This window comes from Mesocricetus auratus, unplaced genomic scaffold (assembly GCF_017639785.1).
Source record: "Mesocricetus auratus isolate SY011 unplaced genomic scaffold, BCM_Maur_2.0 Super-Scaffold_100024, whole genome shotgun sequence".
NCBI lineage: Eukaryota > Metazoa > Chordata > Mammalia > Rodentia > Cricetidae > Mesocricetus > Mesocricetus auratus.
Genome location: NW_024429205.1, coordinates 5,704,543 through 5,716,640, shown reverse-complemented (window position 1 = coordinate 5,716,640; position 12,098 = coordinate 5,704,543). Strand labels below are relative to the sequence as shown.

General features: G+C 50.4%; 1 long non-coding RNA gene across 1 annotated transcript; it reads left to right on the top strand.

Annotated features, from left to right (window-relative positions):
* The first annotated feature begins 946 nt into the window (after nucleotides 1–946).
* Nucleotides 947–11,327, top strand: LOC121133828. Its single transcript, XR_005870828.1, has 2 exons — nucleotides 947–1,234; nucleotides 7,648–11,327. It is a non-coding gene; the product is annotated as an uncharacterized LOC121133828 (long non-coding RNA).
* The last annotated feature ends 771 nt before the right edge of the window (nucleotides 11,328–12,098 follow it).

Sequence of the window (12,098 nt, the reverse complement as noted above, 5' to 3'; positions counted from 1 at the left end):
TGTCTGTAATCTTGGCACCTGAGAGGTGGAGGCTGGAAGATCAGAGTGAGTTCAAGGCCAGCCTGGGCTATGTGAGGCCCTGTTTTAACAATGGGAACAGCAGGTGAATGAATTCCAGATAGATGAATGGATTCTGGATTGCCATTAACTTGTAAGAGACCATCGCTTCCCCGATGTTAGAGTAATGATAAAGAAGTAAATCTACAAATGCCTAACAAGGTCCATTGTCTTTTCTCAACTCTGTATTGTTTGGGGCTCATTGTTCTTCACACATTGCAGCTGAATAGCAGAGTTCTGCAGTTGGCACTGAGCTGGAACCAGGAGTTTGTGTGAGTCAGATGTTTAGGGGCTCTGGACAAGCATGAGCCATTCTCGACGGCACTTAGGAGAACAGTTACTCTTGAAATATGAAATTCATTTTAATGTGTAATGGATTTAATCGTGGCTTATGGTGGATTATTTTGGGGGGGTCCTTGAGATAGAACCCATAGCCTTGTACATGCCAGATGAGGAAGCTACCACTTGCCTACGTCCTTCCTCCTGGAGCTCATTAAAAACAAAGTAAGGTGCTCAGGCTGGCCTTGAACTTGTGAACTTGTGATCCCATTATGTAAAGCTCCCAAGAATCGGGATTATAGACTTGTGCCACTAGGCCCAGCTCTACTTATTGTTGTTTTTATTGGTATGGGTCTCATGTATCCCAGGATACCTGGAACTTATCTTGTAGGTGGAGATAGTTTTGAACTTGTGAACCTCTGGGCTTCAGTTCCTATATGCTGAGGTTACAGCCATGCAGTGCCACACCTAACGTGTATGATACTGGAGACAACCAGGACTTCAAGCATTCTAGGCAAGTACTCTACCAACTGAGCCACACCCCCAGCCCTTCTTCTGGTTATTATTCTGACCCAAATTGATACATGCTTATTTTTCTCAACAGACACCATGAACTATATTCCATTTGAGCAAAACCCCTTTGGGCTGCCCAGTACTTTAAAGAGATTTATCAAGCAGTCCTGAGACCAAAACCGTGTGGGAGAAGCTGCCGGCCTCTGATTGAATACTTAGGGGACTTCCAGAAAGGCACCTGGCCACAGAGGACTTTCCAGGAGCCAACGCAAGCCCCATCTGCTGTTAGCTGTGAGCTTTCCCAGGCCCAACTTCTGCCTTTTCTGTAAAGGCCCAGGGTCTTGTGGGATGTGACTCAGGAACCACTGGACCCATCTCCTCCTGGGTGAGATCCATAAAAGCAAACGTAATGTGGGTAGCAGTGTTCATTGCCGAACAGCCTGTGGATATGAGTTTCAAAAGGCCCCGGGCAGCGAGGAACACTGGTGTTATGGATCAGGGCCTGGTAGGTAGGAGGCTCATGAGGCTGGTGACAGGAGGTGCTGTGTTGACAGGGCTGCCGTGAATCCGCTCAGCCCCTGCCCTGCACACCTGCATCTTGCCCTCACCACGGAGTTCTCTCCTCTGCACGAGGCGAGGGACTCATCTGCACTGCATGCCACTGCTCACCGACGCCCCTCCAACGATTCATTACGGTCCTGTAGACACTCTGTGAACACTCCGGGGTTTGCAGTCATGGTTGGCAGGGGAAAGATGTCTTGTCTCTGGTGTGAGTGACAAGTCAGAGTATGTCTGGGGAGAAGGGAAATCTGTCTGTCCAGCCTTGAGCTTCAGAGAAGCAGGTGTTGGCAGAGGACACTGAGAGCTTCTTGAGGAAGGGCTGGGTGTCCAAGCATAGGTGACTCAGAGGGACGACCAGGTTCAGGCAGTGCAGGCGTGGAGAAGGGCCCTCGCACGGCCCCTTCTGTGTCTGCCTGCAGTACTGAAGCTTAAATGCCACTGTGGAGAGACTTGGGAAGTCCAGCACCCCGGGGATCTGAAGTGTTCTGCAGCCGCTCAGAGAAGTTGGGGCTTGAACTTGACATTCGAGGAAACCCAGGACCTGGGAGAGGAAAGAGCGTCAGGGGAAGCCGTGGGAGTTAGGGAACAGTGGGCGATGGCTTGGAACAGGAAGTTGGGAGGCAGTCAGGTGTCTTAGTGAGGCTTGGGCTACGGGGTAGAAGATCTTGAACACTGGCTTCCAGTTCAGGTCCTGTCTTTGGTCATGGGGAGCCATGGATAGTCTCTGAGCAAGTGGCTTGGCTGTCTGAACGCTGAGAGTGACCCCAGGCAGTGATTGATGGGGAAACTAGCTCAGGAGTCTTTGGGTGCACCCGCATGACAGGCAGCAGGGGACAAACGGTTAAGGGTAAACAGGTGTCTGTTAGAGGAGTGAGGGGCGGGTGGAATGGCAATGGGGATGAATGGAGGCGGCGACATGGTGCCACGCCTGCGGCCCGATGCCAGCACAACATAAATATGCTGGTGTTTTGTTTGTTTGCTTGCTTTTTACACAGCTTAGTGTGTAGATGACCTTTATGAAGCATGTGTCTTTAAAAAAATCAGGCACGGGGCTGCTCATCTGTAATCTCAGCACAAATGAGGCTGAGGCAGGAGGATCATTGTGAGTGTGAGGTCAGATGGGGTACATAGAAAGATCATGTACCAAAACAAGACGAACCCCTCAAACTCAACCAAACGAAACAAAACAAAACACAGGAAATCGAAATAAAGGAGCCTTAGCTTGTGTGTGTCTGTGTGTGTGTGTGTGTGCGCGCGTGTGTGTGTGTGGTGCTGTCTGAACTTCACTCTCCTTGATGCCATTGCCCTCACCTAAGAAGACCTGTCTGAGGGTGGAGGAGACACAAGGTGCTGAAGTAATTGCCTTGCACGCACGGAAGCTGAATTCAATCACTAGCACCCACACAAAAAGTCAAGTGTGGTGGTGTGTGCTTGCAATCCCAGTGCTTGGGAGGCGGGTGGAGACAGGGAAATCCCCTGGAGTTCACTCACCAGCCAGACATGAGCCTCATGTTCCAGTGAGGGACCTTGTCTCAAGAAACAAGGTGAACAGCTCCTAATAAATTATACCTGAGGTTGACCTCTGGCCTTCATGTGTAGGTTCACACATGAGCATGTGCATGCACACACATGCATACATATACATACACACAAACATGAACACACACATACTCACATGCACACATACACTCATACACATGAACATATGTGCATGTACATACATGTGCCTGCACAGACACACATGCACACACATGTACATGCACATATGAACATATGTGCATGTGCACACACATGCAAATACTCAAAACAGGCACACACTCACATGTACACATACTCACATACATTCACACATGAACTCAGTTTTTATCTGGGTGCTTCTTGATCCCCTCTCAGGGATGCCACATCTGCTCATCCTGCATTCCCTTCCTCTGGTTATGGCTAGACTTAGGCTCACCTCTCATGAACAGACCATGGTGGGAGCATTGGCACTTGACCTATGATGAGGCTGCAGGATGACTGTGACCTCTATTTGGCTCACTTGTTCATGTTTATATAAGTTCACTGCTATGTTGTGAGCTGTGCTCTGGAGATGTCCACATGGTGAGAAACTCAGCTCTCTAGTCAAGATGCTGCCTCATCAATTCTGAGATGTTGTCTCAGCCACAGTTCATGAATATCCTATGGGAGAGAGACCAGCTGGCTACTTCCAGATTCCTGGAACAAGGAGATCATATATACTTGTATCTGGCTGTTGAGTTTGGGGATATTTGTTACACAGCTACACATAACTGAGTTGTCTGACATGCCTGAGTTGTCCTTGATTTTTCAGTGTATTGGCCTTGAAGTTGGACTGTATGGGTTGAAATGTTGGCTTTGTCATTTGCAAGCCATATGTTGTCAAACAGGCCTAATTCTATGTGCCCCAGTAATTTTCTTGGTAAAGTGGCACTAAAAGTAGTATCTATGGCATGGGGTCATTGTGCAGATTCAATGAGATAGTCCATATAAATTGTTTGAGAAAATGTTTGCCATGGTTACCATCTCTACATCTAGCACAGCCTGATGCAAGTCTCTTTTGGACTCCAATCCTCTTGGCCTCTCCTCTACTTCATAACCATGTTCTCAACACAGAACACTAACTTGTGCCCAGAAGGTCTCAGATGCATCGAATTCTTGACCCTGTTGGATGCCTAGAAGACTCTGCAGAACACACGACACAGGCTAAGAAGTACAGTTAAGTAAAACAAGCTCGTGGCAAGAGACAGCCAAGTGCCTTTAGCTCATCTGGATCAGGACTGGGTATGGGGAACCTGTTGGATGCTGCGGGACCAGGGCCGAGCACTGTCGACTGCAAAGCCATCTTGTCAAGTTGGACGGAATAACTAGGCAGGGATCCAGTGAGGCCAACGGCGGGGGGATGGATGTGAATTCTGGAGTGGACAGCATGACACATGTGAGTGCTGGCTATGTGCTTGTTGACTAAGTGGAACACAAAGCCAGATGCTCCCTGTGGACCCCTGAAGTGGCTGGCTGGCATTTGGATGATGGGGCAGAAACTCAACCGTGTGGTGGACAGTGAGAGCCTGGAGCCAGAGGAAAGCGTTTGAATCAAGAATTTGTGCCCTGCCCTGGATCATCTAGTGACGTCCGCGTTCCCACAGCTGTGCTCGCCGCTTGTCTGCGCGTGGCTCTGCCTTCCAGCTTGCTTCTCACTGGACAGTAGCTCACCGGGCAGGCCTTCAAGAGGGTTGGCAGCAGGCAGGGAGAACAAGGACCCCGGCTGCCAGAGAGAGACATCAGCAGCTCCACCTCCTGCCACAGGGCAGAGGAAGCAGTTGCATCATCTGTGCTTCGGGATTCTGGAGAAGATGAAGTGACAGGAAGGCTGCCTTGGGTCCTGCCCAGTTGAGTCCTGGGCAGATACCAACGCTTTTGGAGTCTTGGGTTTCTAAGACCCCAACTGTCAAATCTTTGTAGTGCCTGGTCTGCCGTCAGAATTGCCTACGTGGTAGCCTACTTAGTAGGAACTGCCTCTCCTTCTACCAGCTACTTTGTTCTAAGGTCCCACAGGACGCTGAGGGGCTGAACAAACCAAGACAGAGCCTCTGTGCTCCCAGCTCCCAGTATCTAGGATGATGGCTCTCTGTACAGGCATTCCCAGCTCCTAGAATGAATGGAATTGACCAAGGGTGTGGATTCCTGGCTCAATGACTTGGGGTGTTCCTAGCAATGAGTTGGTAAACGCTGGGGATATTCAAGTAGTTCACAGTGTCTCATGGCAAAGAGTAACCTTGTTCAAAATGCTGGTCAACTATGCCTTTGGGAACTCCTGGCCCAGTGGGAGAGCCAGGTGTTAATTTGCTACACAAATGAGTAGTCGCACAGTACCAGGACTATGAAGGAAGCTCAGGGCGTCAGCAGGGTGATGATAGACTGCCTCCCGTTGACACCAGCTGGTCCTGGTGAATGATGCTACCCACACTCAGGGAAGGCTTTTGACTTGCAGTGAATCCGCTCTGGAAATTTTGGAAATACCCTCATAGACACGCCCAGAAGTGTAATTTTGCAGGCATTTCTCAACCCACTCAATTGATAGTCCTGATTAGCCATCGTCTTTATCCATATGATAAACAAGATTCTAGTCTTCTCCATTTTTGTAGAGACCAAGGGTGGCTCAGTACCTAGAGTCATACAGGTCAACAGAATGGAGATTTACCTAGGCACAGCTAACTAGGCACAGTCACCACAAGAGCCTTATGCTCTTATTCATCCCTGGGCCATAGTTGGCCAGTTTTCTGGTTATCACGATAAATACTTGATCCGAGGTTAAGGGAGAAAGGATGTCTTTGGGCTTATAATTTGAAGGTATAGTTTGTCATGGTAGAGAGAGCGTGGTGGCAGAAACACATGACTATTTTCTCATATCTCCGTGGCCCAGGAAGCTGAGAGGGGGCAGGAACTTGTGTGGGACTGTAAACCTCGAGGCCCTTGTCTTAGTTACTTTTCTGTTGCTGTGATAAGACACCATGACCAAGACAACTTATAAAGAAAGCATTCATTCTGGCTGGTGGTTTCAGGGGGCTAGAGTCTGTGTCGACAGAGGGAAGGAGCAGCTGAGAGCTCACCTGTTGATCCACAGCCATGAGACAGAGAAAGAAGACTGGGAGCCCTATGAAACCTCAAAGCCCACCCTCAGTGAGTCACCTTCTCCAATAAGGCCACGCCTCCTAATCCTTCCCAAACTGTTCTACCAACCTCGAACCAAGTATTCAAATATATGAGCCCATGAGGGCCTTTCTCATCCAAACCACCACAGCCTTGCCCGTTAAAAGTTCCAGAAACTTCCCAGTTAGCACCACGAGCTGGCCACCAAGTGTTCCAATACACCAGTCTTTGGGGGACTTCTTACGTTCAACCTGTAACAGGCAACAACCCTTCTGCTCCGGCTGGCACTGGCCGCTGTCTGTTCTTGGTCCCCTGAGCAGGTGGTAAGGCTGTAATGTGCTCTGAGTATGAGACTCTGGTGCTCAGGGCAGTTGACTATGCTTTGCTATTCCCGAGTTTGCCTTCAGTGATGAACTTGTCCAAGGCAGGAGTGTTTACACCATATAAATTGGTACAAGCTACAACCAGAGCTGCTTTTAATTCCCCTACTCCCTGGAGCTGACTTTTAATTCCATCTTCTAGTATTCCACATCCCCAACCCTAAGAACACCGAGGTTTGATGAGTGGAAACCTCCACCTCAGACAAGCCCCTGTCTGGACTGGATGTCAGGAGGCCTCTGGCTTCCTTATCTTCCCCATATGTCCGGAAGTCTTCTGTCTTTCAAAGACCATGGTGGCCTGGGCTCCTATTTCCTGCGCTCTTGGGGTCTGGACAGCAGGAGGGAATCGGTGCTGCCTACCGTGGCCTTTCTTAGTGTAAACAGTAGCAGCTTCTGGTTCTTTCCCTCCACTTCCAGGCAGCCCAGGGAGGGTGGGAGTGAGCCCCAGCCTCTCAGAGCTGATGTGTCTACTTGCCAACACATAGTGAGAATTAAGGATGGACAGAGGCACCGTGTAAAGTGACTGGGGAGGCAGAGAGCTCTCTCCTCCCTGAGAGAGACAGGCCATGCCATGTTTCATCTGTAGAGCACCTGCATGTGCTGGGGCTCTCCCGTGGCAGGCCCCCATGCCTGCTCCATTTGACAGATAAGGAAACTGAGGTGCAAAGAGGAAGTAGCCTGTCACAGACAAACACTGTGAGGGGCGGATGCGAGAACTCCTCAGGGGCAGCACCTGGGACCGGCTTCCACATTCCTCCAGGCTCAAGTGCAGATATGGACTCCGGACCAACATGACATTTGGACCCCTCGTGGCCATCTGCATCTCCCTGGATGAAGAAGGGGTTTCTCCAGCTGCTGTGTGTGGGCAGCAGGAAGTACTGCTGTCCCATGTCTAGACTCCCAATTGTGTATCAGGTCCCTGAGTTCTCTGAGGCTCACCGAGGAGGCAATTGGGAGGGTGCTGAGGCCTTGGAATTTGTAAGCCACCCAACAAAGTGAGGCCAAGCATGGGTGGATTCCTCTTGACCACAGGTGATGCCTATGTTCCTTATTCCTTCATATAAACCCATGATGCCCACTCCCATGCTACCATGCTAACTTACTGCCTCATACATTTCCCCATTCAGCTGATGGTGAATACTGTGCTATTTTAAGCCCACATGGAAGTATGTCTTTTTTTTTTTTTTTTAAGGACCATCTGCTACTGGCCCCAGCCCAGATGATACAGTTGGAGCCCTACCCACGGCATCCTCTCCCGCCTTCAGACGGTTCCAGGAACGAGAGTGAGTCAGACCCAGCTGAAGCCTGCCTTGTTAACCCAAGCTGTAGCCCAGGGGCCCAGCACAGGGGACCACCTGCTTGCCGGGCAGGTGTTCTCTGCAAAATCTCCGCACAGGAAGGGAATCTCACCCTAAGCCTCGTGGGCATTCAGACCCATCCTTCCAGATGTGCCCCTCCCCTTTCCTAGGGACTGCAGGCAGTCACAAGTTCAAGCGCAGCTGCTGCAGCTCCTTGCCACGGCAGCTTGTCACAGAGCCCATTGAGGTGAAGCTGGTGGCCCACAGCCTGGTCACTTCCTGCCGAGGAGGCTCTCAGAAGAACTCCCGGATCTACTTTGGGTGTAAAAAAAGGGTGGTGCCCTGGGCAGTCATCTACCTGGGCCACTGAGAAGGTGACTTTAAACCCCTCAGTGTGCTCTTCAGCTGTAGATCTACGCATAGCTGTGGCTCTCCAGTTGGCCGCTCTTGGATCTACGCGTAGCTGTGGCTCTCCAGTTGGCCGCTCTTCCTTAGCAACTAATGGCTCATTGTGGATATAGAGGCTGGCGGCATCCAATGCACAGGGAGGATACTGCTCACACATTCGGCTTACAGGCCACGCTGTGCAGAGTTACACCTACCAGTCCTCGGCCCGTACTGGCTTCTCTGTAAAAAACAGAATAGTGTGACCCATCTCCTATGATGCATGTGAGTGTTTTTTTGTTTTTTGATTTTGGTTTTACGAGACAGGGTTTCTCTGTATTGTTTTGGAGGCTGTCCGTCCAGCCTGGCCTCGAACTCACAGAGATCCGCCTGTCTCTGCCTCCCGAGTGCTGGGATTAAAGGCATGCGCCACCACCGCCCGGTGCATGTAAGTGTTAATGGAGGACCACGTCTGGGAAGGGTCTGTTCTGCTGCCCACTGATCGTGTTTTGCAGAACTGTGAGCTGTGACGGTGCCCTCTGAGTCTGCTGAGAAGCTGGAAGGAGGGAGGGTCACATTCTCTGGACTTGTCACCATCCTCACGGACTTGTTGAGCCTGGGTCCTTCCTTGCCTTAGAACAGGCCTTTTCCTGGGAGGGTTCATGGGTTATAGTTACTCTGATTCCATGAGTGTCTGCCCCGGCCTGGCTATTACACCACATCAAAAATATTGTAGCTTTTGCCTTTGTCCATGACTGTGGGAACCTGGGAATCCCAGACGCAAGGAACTTGGCTTGGTGTTTATCTTTTCTGAAGTCCCCTTCTCCTCCAGTGGATATGGCTGTGCTTGGACGTGCTTGGGTTGGGTGAAGCCAGCCCAGCCTCATTGGGAAGTCACAGCGGCAGTCCCCACAGTGGGTCCTGGAGTCCTGCTGGGGCCTGAACACTTTTGGCCTGGAGTCCTCGTAGCATAACTTCCTGCTTGGGAGTTTCTCTACTGCCCCTGTAGAGCCTTGCAGTTTATCTGTGGTCAACTTTCTCACCCATTTCCTGCCAGCTGCTACTGGTTTTTCAGTCAGCTTCTACAGCTATGGTAATTGGGAAAAGGCACAGACTGCTGTCCGAGTGATTCACCAGCTGTGGCTGGCGGGACGTGGAGACTGGGGCATACCCTGTGTAGAGAGGGGTGCCTCCACCCAGCCTGGGTCTGTCCCCTGGACTCTGTGAGTAACACAGAGAAGACCACGGGGCACACACTCATTGTGAACCAGAAGCTGGTGTACATGTGTGTGTGCACATGCGTGGCACAAGCAATTGTTTTTAAAACACTGGAGCCGAAGTAAATGGTTTCATGTTTTGAGAGGTCTGAGCATGGCTCCTTTCAAGGGGAACCCTAGCCTTCTCGCTGAGGTATTAGTGGGTGAGTGTGCCACACCCTGATTAGGCCATCTGATCACACTTAAAGTTATGTTCCTTGGCATTTCCAAAAATGAAGAGAAGGAAATTCCCTCACTGGAGCAGGCCACTCCTCCGGACTGAACATGTTGAACTTACCTATTCATTATTCTCGTTTTATGCTTTGAAACGGTGTTTTGGAGTTGCCTGCATGCTGGCAATTACTATTCAAGGGTGTCTTTCTATCCAGAGACTTCTCTGCAGGGGCGGGGCCCTGTGTGGACAGCAGAGTCCCCAGAGGGTGGTACAATCACTTGGGAACTTGTGTAAATGGTGGGGTGTGGGACGTAGGGGTGACAGGCCTGGCTCCCAGCCTCAGGTCTAGGGCCTGGGGGATTGGGCCAGCCATCTGGCTCTACCTACCTTTCAGCTAGCCCTCCCTATTACATCATTAGTAGATTTTATTGGTCCATTTGTAGATGAGAATTATGAAGAATGAAAATGAATTACACAGTGGAGTCTACACATTTTCCCGCCTCTTCTTGGGTACCAAGCTCTGGGCAAGACCTATAATAGACTTTCCTGACGTCTGGTGTTGAAGTCTTTGTATTGGGGTCTCTTAGCCTACAGTAGGCAGATCAAGTACAAAGGAGGTTTCCTAATAGAAGTGTCTCAACCAGCCATGCCTGTCTGCCCTGGTGGGGTCTGATGGAGGAAGGTAGACATGAGGGGCTGGTCGGTGTGGTAAGATGATGGGTGGGGATTGGAAGAGGGGGAGAGTCTAGCGTGGAAGGTGTGTTGGCAGGTTAGGTTTGACTGTCGATTGGACACAGCCTAGAACTGGGTAAGCGGGTCGGTCTTAAATGAGAAGTCATGTAGAATGGATTGTGGGCTGGAGTCTGCATTCTGAGATCTTTGCCTTTTGGAGTCAGACTGGGTCATCCTAGGTCCCAGAGCTAAGCATCATGGTTCTTTCTAGCCCTAGGTGTCACACAACTGGTTTTCTTATTGAGCGGTTCATCCCCTGCTGGCTTCGGAAGGGCAGTGTGCCAGGTCATCTGGAAGCACACAGAAGCTCGTGTAAGGAGTCGATGCAGGCTACCAGGTGCATTTCTAGAGACACCTGTGGAGCCGCCCCCTCATCAGATGGTGTGGTTCAGATGGAAGGTCTGGGTAATTAGACCATGCCTGGTGTGAGCACCAATTCTCTGTGAAACGACACTTGCCTCTGTCTGGGCTCATCATCTTTGCCATGTGCTAGGATCTATCTTTTCTGGTTCCACACAATCCCTTGGGACACTTCACTGGCCAGGATGTCATATGCCCACTGGGTTCCAGATGGTACCTTCCAATTTTCTCTCTGAGGTTATCCAGGATGTCACCTGCCAATGCCTGCCAGTTTCTCTCCAATCACTCTTGTGTGTGTGTGTGTGTGTGTGTTTGTGTGGGCACATATGGGAGTGTGTATATGTACTAGTGTGTATATAGATGTCACAGTACAACCTCATCTGTTGTTCCCAGGAGCTATCTTTCAAAAAAAATTACTCTTTTCTTTTTTCCTTTCCTTTTCTTTCCCCTTTCTTTTTCCTTCCTCCCTCCCTCCCTCTCTCTCTCTCTTTCCTTTGTTTCTTCTTTCCTTCCTTTTCTTTCTTTCTTTTTTTTTTTTTGAGACAGGGTTTCATTTTATAGTCCTGATTAGCCTGGAACTCCTTTTGTAGACCAGGCTGTCCTCAAGATCACAGAGATCCATCCACCTCTGCTTCCTGAATGCTGAGATTAAAGACATTAGCCACCACACTGGGCCTTCATTTATTTATTTGTCTACTTACTTACTTTTGAGCAAGAATCTTCCACTGACCAAGCCCTCACCAATCATCCCAGACTAAGTGGACAGTGAACCCTGGCACTGGACTAAGTGGACAGTGAACCCTGGCGCTGGACTAAGTGGACAGTGAGCCCTGACAATGGGGTTGTATGAGCGCATCAGCACGCCGGGCTTTAAAATGTTTACATTGAGTGTTTCCTGGAACGAGCGGCTTCCGAGCCCTTGCACTCTGTTCCTTAGGAAACAGTTCTTTAGAAGCGTCTGTTTGCTGGGCTTCCTTACTGTGTAGGTGAGGTGCTGCTGTGGCTCTGACAGCTCTGGCCATGCTTCTGCACGGCTCCCGGAGAGCCTCTCGCTGAGTTGGGTTCCGCCACTGCCCTGCACCCAAAGGTGCCTCCTCCATCAGCCTCCCATTTCAGGTGCCAAAAGGCTTATGGGGAGCAGGGCAGGGAATGCAGAAGTGGACTGGTCCCAGGGCTGTTAGGATTTCTGGTCCTTGTCATTCTCTGTCTCTTTGATTGGTACTGCAGACTTCTCTTTAAGCTCTATGATGGTGCGCGCCTCCAGGAAGCCTTCTTCAGCTCCCTTCAATCTCACGGGTGTGGGCCGTTTCTTTCATCCCTAGGCTGTATCAGTGTGTGGTGGTCCCATGAGGCTCCTGTAGGCAGGCAAGCAGGGTGCTTCCCACTCGGTGGAATCCGGAACAACTTGGTCCTTGGTCTCATATCAGCTGTCAACTCC